Here is an 11,902-nt window from a genome sequence, read left to right as displayed (position 1 = left end):
CAGCAGCAGAGCCATAGACAGCCCAGTGAAAGATAGCTGTAATGAGCTATTGATCCAGCCACCAAATGAAGACATTTCCTGAGGAATGTCAGTGGTATGCAGTTAACAAACCTAATTTATTTGTGTTTCACAGCATGAATATTTAATCCAGGAAGTAGATTTAACTGTTTTTTAAGATGCAAGAGAGACGGCCTCTTCCTCAGCGATAGTCTGCTAAGATTTATTTTGCTGTTAAAGGGATTTTTCATTTGCCTACTCCTCACACTTTATGACAAGGCTGTCAGAGACTTGCTCTTCTCATTATTGTTAAACTGGTATTTATGGATGTTGTTTCAGTATTTAGCAGGATTTATTATATAACAAAACTTATTAAACAGTTCCTAAAATAAGTGTCTCTCAAGGTAGTTAATTTGTAGTATTATGTGGATTATAATCAATGGACATTTTATGTAGGGCTGGGAATTTCCAGGGAACTCACGATACAATATTATCACGGTACTTTGGTGCCGATATGTTATGTATTGCGATTCTCATGATTGTATATGCAACGTGATTCCATACTGTGATTTTATTGCGATTCGATGTTCCGAATGTATTGTTCACCATATGTCTGCTGCAGAGGGCCAAGAGGGCCATGAGAAAACAAGTTTTGATTGGTCATGGAAACAATAGTGCTGACAACAAATTGACTCCCTTTTTAAAAAGAAGATGGAGAAAAAGCTATTAAGGAAAAATACTGCAGTTGTGGTACAGGTACTAGCGCAAAATAATATTGCAATATTGTCAAAATGGTACAATAAGATATATCATTAAAAAACTCCCGATATGTAAGTGTATTGTTTTTTTCCTCTACACAGATTTTATGAAGTGGTAGATACATTTTATGTTAGGGAAAATCAAATCTAAAATTTTAAAGTGAAAATTCCAAATTTTGGAAGACTTTTTAAACCTCTAATACACTACAAGTTTGCATTTCCTGCTGTGCATAAAAATGTTCAGCAACTGAAGAGTGAGCAAATTAAGATCCTACATCTGTACAGCTAAGTTGCTTTCAAGGTAGTTAGCACTACAAGCTCACATGTTATCAGTGCTGACAGTGACACTACCCACCCGGTTCTACCCCCCTTACATGAGCTGGGTCCACGGCTCAAATGAACATAATTACATCACATGTAGTAAGCAAACTGGATGCTGAGGGCTCACTCCATCACGCTAACCTATTTTTAACCAGGGCCAAGTATACTGTATTCCTGAGGTTACTTCCTTCCTGTATATGGTACACATAGACTACAGCCTTATACACACCACATAATGTTTTGCAGTGTGCAAAGTTATGCAGGACTTTTCTACCGTCACATTATCCTCCACCATCTGAGCAACCGCCAACTGTATTCATGCCATTTAAAAACTGTCCCAGGTTACCACGGAAACAATGTGAGTGTATTCTATTATAGCACGTAAATTAAAGTCATTCTACCACTTTGCATACGGTACTTGTCTGAATCATTCTCTCCCCTGTAAGCAGCACCTCAGGTATTTGTGTGATAATGATATCCAATGTTCTGCTGTGCCCCACTCCCCACTGTGCTCTTAATAAGGGTTTTTGAGGAACATTTAGTATCTGCTGTTTGGATTCTTAGCTTACTCAGCCTTGCATGGCCCAGGCTCCAGTCTAGTGTTGTTTTAGAGCCCCAGTCTAGAGTTTACAGGCTCCAGTCTAAAACTCTGGTCTCTTGTTAACCCTGCACATTACCTTATCCTACCCTTGATCTCGCTGTTCAATTGAGATATCTGCTGCATCTTTACTGCACAGCCCTTGGTGTCTCTTGAACTACGATAATTGTTGTGTCTTGAGAACCTCATATTTCTCTCTCCCGGCTGATGCCAGCCTCTGAGCCTTATGTCCGATATTGACGACACTGCCATTCCCCACCCCATAAAAGATTCATGCCATTTTAACAACCTCTGCGTCTGCTTTCCACCACAAGCATAGACTAAGAGATATTGGCCTCTTTATTGGGCCTTGTTGCAGCAGAGTCAATGATGTGTGTAATAAAACAATGTATTATTCTGCTAGGGCAGCAAGCAGGAGACAGACCAGGAAGTGCTGAGAGCAGTACTAGCGGTGAGGAGGGATATACAGCCTGGACACTGATGAGCATACTTGACCCTCCGCCATGACCTTATCAGGGCCCACTATCTGCACACTCTCCAACCTGGCACTTTTCAATGACAACAGTGTGATTATGACCCACTGTCATACACCTGCTTGGTGAGTAACTTTCCTGAGGGAATCAAAGTAATGTGGAAATAGAGAGTAAACTTTTACAACTGCGGCTCAGCTCTGTGGTATAGGGATGCTGTAAGGTTTCTTCTCCCTTGATTGGCTAGGGTTTCTATCTCAGCTGCCTGTGTTTCTCCCTGCCTTATCAGCCCACAGCGGGGCTCAGGCCAAGCTAGAAGCTTGAAGAGTTACTGGGACATTAACCGAGAGAGCTGACTGCACAGATTCCTTCTCTCAGCTCTTAATGTGCTTTTGCATGGAAAATTAGAGCACTGGGTTGATTTTTGAAGCACCTGAAACTGCACCGCAAGAGGTTGTAGTCCTATAAAACATTGTTAAATTGCACCCAGATGAGACAGATTTATGTCACTTTTTTTTTTTTACTACTACTCTGTGCGTCTTCACATTATATCTGTGAATTGGCTGTCAAACTCTCTCTTTATCTTTCTCTCTCTCTCCCCCCTACCTTCTCTCTTTCGATCTGACTCAAAAGTGTTTAAGTGCGGAACCATTGGCCTGGGCAGATCTGTCAATCCCAGGCCCTCAAATTGTTTGACAAAGTGGGAAATCAGGTGTAGTTCACTGCCTGCCCTCTCTGACAGGGCGCCCACCTCTCTATTCAAGGAGGGGATAAGTACATGGAATATTCCCCTGATGGATTCAATTGCTGTCAGAACCTAGAATTCAATACCAATCATCTTTTTATTACCATGGCTTTAGTACTGTCACTAAAATTGCCCACATTGAAATTCTGATCTGCTATACAAACACTGAGAGTAAATGTACAACAGTGCTGTAGGTGTTTACCCAAAGGTCCTACGGGTTATCTGCATAGACATGTGGTAGGCTGAATAGTGTCAACCTGTCTCTTCTTCAGCATTCTTTTCTCTGGTGGGAGGCATGAATGAGTAATCCTGTTAGCTGTGTGGCAGTCTGGGTACAAGTCAACAAGCCCAGTTGAGCAGCATAGCCAGAGCCAATTAGTGGGTTTCTAGAGAGTTCCATGTGAACAAGAGAGCCTCTGGGATCTCAGCCTCCCTGAGGCAGGGACACGGTCACATGATCAACCCACTGCATGATTGATATTGGATTGGACTTCTATCAGAGGAAGTAACCTAAATGAGTCAGCCACACACATGTGGGCAGAGATAATGCTGACTGGTATTCTATATTCTAGTATTTACAGGAACAAAACAACAAAACAATAGTCTATATCATACATAAAACAATACATCACAACAAAACAATATCAGGTATTACCAAATTGGGGTACAAGCAATTCTGTCGGGGGTACGCCAAATAAAAATGTGATTCACATTACATTTTTATATATATATTATGTATATGTATATATATATATATATATATATATATATTTTTTTTAAACAGTCCAACGGGGCTATACATTTGGGTGAGGTTTTTTTCTCACCTGAGTAGCCTCGTTTCACTGCCAAAAATTAAATTAAACCATCTAGTGTTCAGCGAAATAACAACACAATGTCAAATACAGGTAACCTAGTCAAATAATTGACATGCAATCAAATTAACCGTTACTCTCTCACGGGAATTCCACTAAAGGTCCGTATGTAGCCCAACATAGCTGCTGCTCACTCCGTTTGCGCGAAAATTGATAAATGGTTAAAAAAAGTAAGGTCTACGTCCATAAAGATACATACAGTTGAAGTGGGAAGTTTACATACACCTTAGCCAAATACATTTAAACTCAGTTTTTCACAATTCCTGACATTTAATCTGAGTACAAATTGCCTGCCATAGGTCAGTTAGGATCACCACTGTATTTTAAGAATGTGAAATGTCAGAATAATAGTAGAAATAATTATTTTTTTCAGCTTTTATTTCTTTCATCACAATCCCAGTGGGTCAGAAGTTTACATACACTCAATTAGTGTTTGGTAGCATTGCCTTTAAATTATTTAACTTGGGTCAAATGTTTCGGGTAGCCTCCCACAAGCCTCCCACAATAAGTTGGGTGAATTTTGGCCCATTTCTCCTGACAGAGCTGGTGTAACTGAGTCAGGTGTGTAGGCCTCCTTGTTCGCACACGCTTTTTCAGTTCTGCCCACAAATTTTCTATAGGATTGAGGTCAGGGCTTTGTGATGGCCACTCCAACACCTTGACTGTGTTGTCCTTAAGCAATTTTGCCATAACTTTGGAAGTATGCTTGGGGTCATTGTCCATTTGGAAGACCCATTTGCAACCAAGCTTTAACTTACTGACTGATGTCTTCAGAGGTTGCTTCAATATATGCACATAATTTCCCCCCTCATAATGCCATATTTTTTGTGACGTGCACCAGTCCCTCCTGCAGCAAAGCACCCCCACAACATGATGCTGCCACCCTCATGCTTCACGGTTGAGATGGTGATCTCCGGCTTGCAAGCCTTCCCCTTTTCCCTCCAAACATAACGGTCATTATGGCCAAACAGTTCTATTTTTGTTTCATCAGACCAGAGGACATTTATCCAAAAACGACAATATTTGTCCCCATGTGCAATTGCAAACCGAAGTCTGGCTTTTTTATGGCGTGTTGGAGCAGTGGCTTCTTCATTGCTGAGCGGTATAGGACTAATTTTACTGTGGATATAGATACTTTTGTACCTGTTTCCTCCGGCATCTTCACAAGGTCCTTTGCTGTTGTTCAGGGATTGATTTGCACTTTACGCACCAAAGTACGTTCATCTCTAAGAGACATAATGCGTCTCCTTCCTGAGCGGTATGGCGGCTGCGTGGTCCTATGGTGTTTATACTTGCGTACAGATGAACGTGGTACCTTCAGGCGTTTGGAAATTGCTCCCAAGGATGAACCAGACTTATGTAGGTCTACAATTTTTCTTCTGAGGTCTTGGCTGATTTCTTTTGATTTTCTCATGATGTCAAGCAAAGAGGCAGTGGGTTTGAAGGTAGGTCTTGAAATACATCCACAGGTAGACCTTCAATTGACTTAAATGATGTCAATTAGCCTATCAGAAGCTTCTAAAGCCATGACATAATTGTCTGGAATTTTCCAAGCTGTTTAAAGACACAGTCAACTTAGTGTATGTAAACTTCTGACCCCATGGAATTGTGATACTGTGAAATAATCTGTTTCCAAAAATTGTTGGAAAAATGACTTGTGTCATGCACAGTGTGTCCTAACCGAGTTGCCAAAACTGTAGTTTGTTAACAATACATTTGTGGAGTGGTTGAAAAATGAGTGTTAATGACTCCAACCTAAGTGTATGTTATCTTCTGACTACCAACAGTACTGCACCTGCACCTGTCGACGACACAAGTTGTTCTGCTTCCACGAGCACATCCAATGTTAGCATCAGTAATTCTACATTTGTTGTTAGCCCAGCTAGCATTGACACTGACAGTTGTGAATCTGATGCAGCCGACGAGCTACTGCCCCCTTACCCGGGAAAGCACCGAACAACAGACAGGGAAGTTGGACCATCGAAGAGGCACAAGTATGATGTGAACTGCATTGATTTGGGGTTCACTTATATTTTCACTAGTGCCTTTCCTCAGCCACAGTTAAATCAAATCACATTTATTTATATAGCCCTTCATACATCAGCTGATATCTCAAAGTGCTGTACAGAAACCCTGCCTGAAACCCCAAACAGCAAGCAATGCAGGTGTAGAAGCACGGTGGCTAGGCAAAACTCCCTAGAAAAGCCAAAACCTAGGAAGAAACCTAGAGAGGAACCAGGCTATGAGGGGTGGCCAGTCCTCTTCTGGCTGTGCCGGGTGGAGATTATAACAGAACATGGCCATAATGTTCAAATGTTCATAAATGACCAGCATGGTCAAATAATAATAATCACAGTAGTTGTCGAGGGTGCAGCAAGTCAGCACCTCAGGAAGTAAATGTCAGTTGACTTTTCATAGCCGATCATTCAGAGTATCTCTACCACTCCTGCTGTCTCTAGAGAGTTGAAAACAGCAGGTCTGGGACAGGTAGCACGTCCGGTGAACAGGTCAGGATTCCATAGCCGCAGGCAGAACAGTTGAAACTGGAGCAGCAGCACTGCCAGGTGGACTGGGGAGAGCAAGGAGTCATCATGCCAGGTAGTCCTGAGGCATGGTCCTTGGCTCAGGTCCTCCAAGAGAAAGAGAGAATTAGAGAGAGCATACTGAAATTCACATAGGACACCGAATAAGACAGGAGAAGTACTCCAGATATAACAAACTGACCCTAGCCCCCCGACACATAAACTACTGCAGCATAAATACTGGAGGCTGAGACAGGAGGGGTCAGGAGATACTGTGGCCCCACAGTGTGTTATATTTGCAAAAGTACTAACTCCCAACTCGATAAAACCTTCACTCTTGCGCAGACATTTAGAAATAAAACATGCCATTTTCGAGTAGTAAGACATGCATACAGCAGGAGCGGTAGAGATACTCTGAATGATCGGCTATGAAAAGCCAACTGACATTTACTCCTGAGGTGCTGACTTGCTGCACCCTCGACAACCACTGTGATTATTATTATTTGACCCTGCTGGTCATCTATGAACATTTGAACATCTTGGCAATGTTCTGTTATAATCTCCACCCGGCAGAGCCCGGTTCCTCTCTAGGTTTCTTCCTAGGTTCTGGCCTTTCTAGGGAGATTTTCCTAGCCACCGTGCTTCTACACCTGCATTGCTTGCTATTTGGGGATTAAGGCTGGGTTCCTGTAGCACTGTGAGATATCAGCTGATGTAAGAAGGGCTTCATAAATAAATTAGATTTAATTTGGTATTGACAGTATTGAAAAACCATCCCGTAGTATTTCCAAAAACCCCAGTATAGGGTAAATACGGTATACCGCCAACTATGTAATAGTGTGTGTTTCCCAGCCTCTGTTTTGGACATAGGAGCTGTAAAGAGACCCCTGGTGTCAACCTCCTATATTCTACATTTTATTGGAGGCTGACATGGGGCAGAACGACAGATTTGTACCTCGTCAGCTCGGGGGTTTGAACTTGCAACCTTCCGGTTACTAGTCCAACGCTCTAACCACTAGGCTACCCTGCCGCCCCTGTAAGGTGTTGCTCAGATGCAGTGTTAGCAGCGTTTCCTCCATGGTATGACAGGTATACAGGTTAGTGGGGAAAGTAACGGCTCTCTCAGGTTCGCTCGTTGGAGTGGCAATGGGATTTGGTTACTTTAAAGGTTGGCTTTCCAAGCTTAGACTGCTGGCGGTTATTGTAAAACAACATCTCATTTCACAAAACAAGCATACAAGAAGGGTACAAATGTATCTATTTGTATTCCCCTCCAATTGGGGACTTTTACAACACTTTCTCCTAGAAATACTATTGCTTGTCAGATGGCAGACAACATAAATGTGTATTTCTAGCGTTGTTTCCCTTCCTTGGTAAATTAGCCTCCTACAGTATGCGAAAAGTAAGTAAAGAAAGTGAACAGTTTGTTTCTGTAGTCCCCAGTGCAACACAGCCCAGAAAGAGCTCTGTCATACACTGGCCCTATCTCATCACACCGTCATTTACCCTCACAAACCAAGCATGAAAGAGGGAAATATATTGCTTCCTATATACAGTACCTAGTGGATTTAAATCTCAAAGCATACCTGGATTTTCAACCGGAACTTAATAGGTTGGTAGCCTCCTCTTGGGGTGAGAAGCTATGAAAACAGTTATCTCTCTTTCTCTCAATTCAAAGTAGCTTTATTGGAATGGTAAACATATGTTTACATTGCCAAAGCAACAAAACTGGAAAAAACGAACAAAAAAACAAAAGTAAACTATTACAAATGAACCGTAAACATTAGACAAAGGTTTGAAAAAGATTAAGACATTTCAAGTGGTATATTATCAGCTATGTACATACAGTGTTTTAACAATGTGCAAATAGTAGAGGAAGATAAATTAACACAAAAATATTGGTGCTATTCACAATGTTGTTTGTGCTCCACTGGTTGCCCTTTTCTCATGGCAACGGGCCAGAAATATTGCTGCTGTGATCTCTCTCTCTCTCTCTCTCTCTCTCTCTCTCTCCTTCTGTAATGAAGGATGCAGCCTGACTCGATACTCCTTCAAGTGGGAAGGGAGGCTTCGATCGGCTTGCAGGGCAACTGTAAAACATTCAAAGGAGTTTTGTTCAAACTTGCTCAACAGATGAACAATATTAGTACTGCCAATGAACTGCTCTACTGTGGAGCAATCGTAAACACCACAGTGATCGTAAAATATATTTTAATGTTGCTCACTTATATAGTGCACTGTGATATCTGTCACTGTGACTCATTTTATGAGATAACCATTCCTGTCCAATGCTGTAGATGGATAGGAATAGCACAGAATGATGTTGAAATGCACAACTCTATTGTGGTGATTAGACTGAATGAAATCACCCATAGCCTGATGTGGACCAGATGTCTCTCAGTCTCAGACAGGTGGAGAGCAACCCTGGGCTGTTCAGACAGGTGGAGAGCAACCCTGGGCTGTTCAGACAGGTGGAGAGCATCCCTGGGCTGTTCAGACAGGTGGAGAGCAACCCTGGGCTGTTCAGACAGGTGGAGAGCAACCCTGGGCTGTTCAGACAGGTGGAGAGCAACCCTGGGCTGTTCAGACAGGGTTAGAACGTAACACGACCACAGGTTAACCTGTGTAAAATAGAGTCAGTACTTTGAACAGTAGTATTGAAAGGGCGGTAGAGAAATAGTATGCTCCACATGAAAAGGGATACATGGAATGGCTTTGTGCCCTACATAATGTAGTTCAGAGATTATGCTACTGTAGCAGCCTGTGCCACGTTGGCCAGAGGAATGTATGTACACTTTAAAACTGTCATATTCAGTGCTGTTAGCATCCTGTTTAAAACAGGCTGAAATGTTTAATGGATGTTGAGATAAATGGATGTTGTCACTCTAGGGTGAGGGAAAGGAATGCAGCGATGGTGTTTCCTCTGGACCCGGTCTTAGCACTCTCTCCCCCCAGCAGCAACAGAACAGCACACTGACAGCACTGTGTCATGGGAACAAAGCGGTCTGCTTGCTACTCAACTCCAACATGGCACTCACTTTCTCTCTGTCTGAGTCACACCACTCTCACTCGCTAAGAGAAGGAAAAAGCCATGAATCACTCCAACACAAACACACACAGCTGGAGAGCATTTTGAAGGGAGGGAGGGAGGCTGGGAGGAAGGGAGGCTGGGAGGGAGGGAGGAAGGGCGGGATTGTGACAATAATTTCTCTCCAGCTGCCTGCTTCTGAAGTAGCGTTGTAAGGTGATCTCAGTTGATGGTTTGAGAACCACACTTATCACACTCCATTAACTATTTGTATACTGAAAACCAATATGAACGCTGCATGTTAAGTGTTGGTCCCATGTTTCATGAGCCAAACTAAAAGATCCTAGACATTTTCCATACTCACAAATATCTTATTTCTCTCAAAACATTTTACATCCCTGCTAGTGAGCATTTCTCTTTTTGCCAAGATAGTCCATCCACCTGACAAGTGTGGCATATCAAAAAGCTGATTAAACAGCATGATTGTTACACAGGTGCCCCTTGTGCCGGGGACAATAAAAGGCCACTCTAAAATGTGCAGTTTTGTCACTCAACACAATGCCACAGATGTCTCATGTTTTGAGGTAGCGTGCAGTTGACATACTGACTGCAGGAATGTCCAACAGAGCTGTTGCCAGTGAATTGTTAATTTCTCTACCATAGACCACATCAGCCCAGGACCTCCACATCCGGCTTCTTCACCAGCGGGATATTCTGAGGAGATGGGGCGGGTATAATAAAGCTCTTTTGTGGGGAAAAACTCATTCTGATTGGTTGGCTTATAGCCCCCCAGGCCCACCCATGGCTGCGCCCCTGCCCAGTCATGTGAAATCCATAGATTAGGGCCTAATTTATATATTTCAATTGACTGATTTCCTTCTTTGGACTGTATCGTGCTAAAATGTTTGAAATTGTTGCATGTTGCATTTATATTTTTGTTCAGTACAGGTAGGTATTATTATATCTGAACCACATTAGAGCCCTAAGGTGAAGCACTTACAGGAATAGTTAAGTGAGTGTGTATCCTTTCTCTGTCATTCCAAAATGGTGACCCTGTGCACCATTTTCCTGATGCCTTCCTACAGTGCGTTATATGTTGGGACAGGATACTTCAGGAGCCGAGGAGGAGCTCTCAGGTTGCTGTCTAAAGGAGAGCAATAGGCCTGGGGAACACCTGGTGTTGTCTGTACAGTCTGCCTCCAGAGACAGTAGAGAGAGGAAGAAGCCACCCACAGCTGTATTTTGTTCTATGGGGCCTGACCAGCTGTAACTATCACAGCTATCCAAATACTCTGCATGAGCCAGCACACGTATGACATTGAGTGACATGGGCTCTCCATGTCTGGCTATGTGTAGGGCTGATAGGGCTGTGTTGTTGCCTAGAGCCCAGAGGTATGAGGACATAGGCAGGAGGAGGCCAGTGGAGCATAACTGACTGCTTCTGGCTCAGGTTGCTCCCCCTGGGAAAGGCCGCTCACGACCTCTCCCCCTGGCCCTCTCCTCCCCCCTGCCCTTGATCTCCTCCTCCCCTGGCCCTCTTCACTGGCACTCCCCTCCCCCCTGCCCTCCATCTCCTCCTCCTCTGGCCCTCTCCCCTGGCACTCCCCTCTCTTCGCCCTGCTCTCCCTGTCCTCTCCCCCTGTCCTCTCCGTCTCCTTTCCCCATGACCCTCTACTCCCCTCCCCCTGCCCTCCATCTCCTCCTCCTCTGGCCCTCTCCCCTGGCCCTCTCCTCCCCCTGCCCTTGATCTCCTCCTCCCCTGGCCCTCTTCACTGGCACTCCCTCCCCCTGCCCTCCATCTCCTCCTCCTCTGGCCCTCTCCCCTGGCACTCCCCTCTCTTCCCCCTGCTCTCCCTGTCCTCTCCCCCTGTCCTCTCCGTCTCCTCTCCCCCTGGCCCTCTCCTCCCCCTGCCCTTGATCTCCTCCTCCCTGGCCCTCTTCACTGGCACTCCCCTCCCCCTGCCCTCCATCTCCTCCTCCTCTGGCCCTCTCCCCTGGCCCTCCCCTTTCTTTCCCCCTGCTCTCAGTCTCCTCTTCCCCTGGTCCTCTCCTCTCCTCTTCCCCTGTCCCTCCCCTTTCCTCCCCCAACCAAAAATATTATATTTTCAACTGTTTGAAGCTGGTGTACAAAAAGTAAAACACGAAGAAAGTAAACTTAAGAACAGGGCGCATAGAAATAGAAAATAACAGATCTATCTACCGCTTCTTAGACTTGCTTTCCAGGAGAATGACAGATCTGTAATGCACATTTCTATGTGAATTCGGTCGGGTCGCCAAAACAGTTTGCAGATTTCAAATCAAATCAAACTTAATTTGTCACATGTGCCGAATACAGCATGTGTAGACCTTACTAAGAAATGCTCACTTACAAGCCTTTAACCAACAATGACATTTTAAGAAAATAGAGTTAAGAAAATATTTACTAAATAAACTAAAGTTTATAAAAAAAACTTTAAAAGTTACACAATATAATAACACAAATGTTAACACAGGGTACCGGTACCGAGTCAATGTGCAGGGTACAGGTTAGTCGAGGTCATTTGTACATGTACTGTACAGTAGGTAGGGGTAAAGTGACTATGCATAGATAA

General features: G+C 43.7%; 1 pseudogene; it reads left to right on the top strand.

Moving 5' to 3' along the window:
* Positions 1 to 8,673: 8,673 nt before the first annotated feature.
* The window catches only part of LOC115146497 (ryanodine receptor 3-like), a 128,409-nt pseudogene continuing 125,180 nt past the window's right edge, over positions 8,674 to 11,902 (top strand).

This window comes from Oncorhynchus nerka, linkage group LG18, assembly GCF_034236695.1.
Source record: "Oncorhynchus nerka isolate Pitt River linkage group LG18, Oner_Uvic_2.0, whole genome shotgun sequence".
NCBI classification, from domain to species: Eukaryota; Metazoa; Chordata; class Actinopteri; order Salmoniformes; family Salmonidae; genus Oncorhynchus; species Oncorhynchus nerka.
The sequence above is the reverse complement of the archived record's forward strand: the minus strand, read 5'-3'. Positions and strand labels throughout refer to the sequence as shown.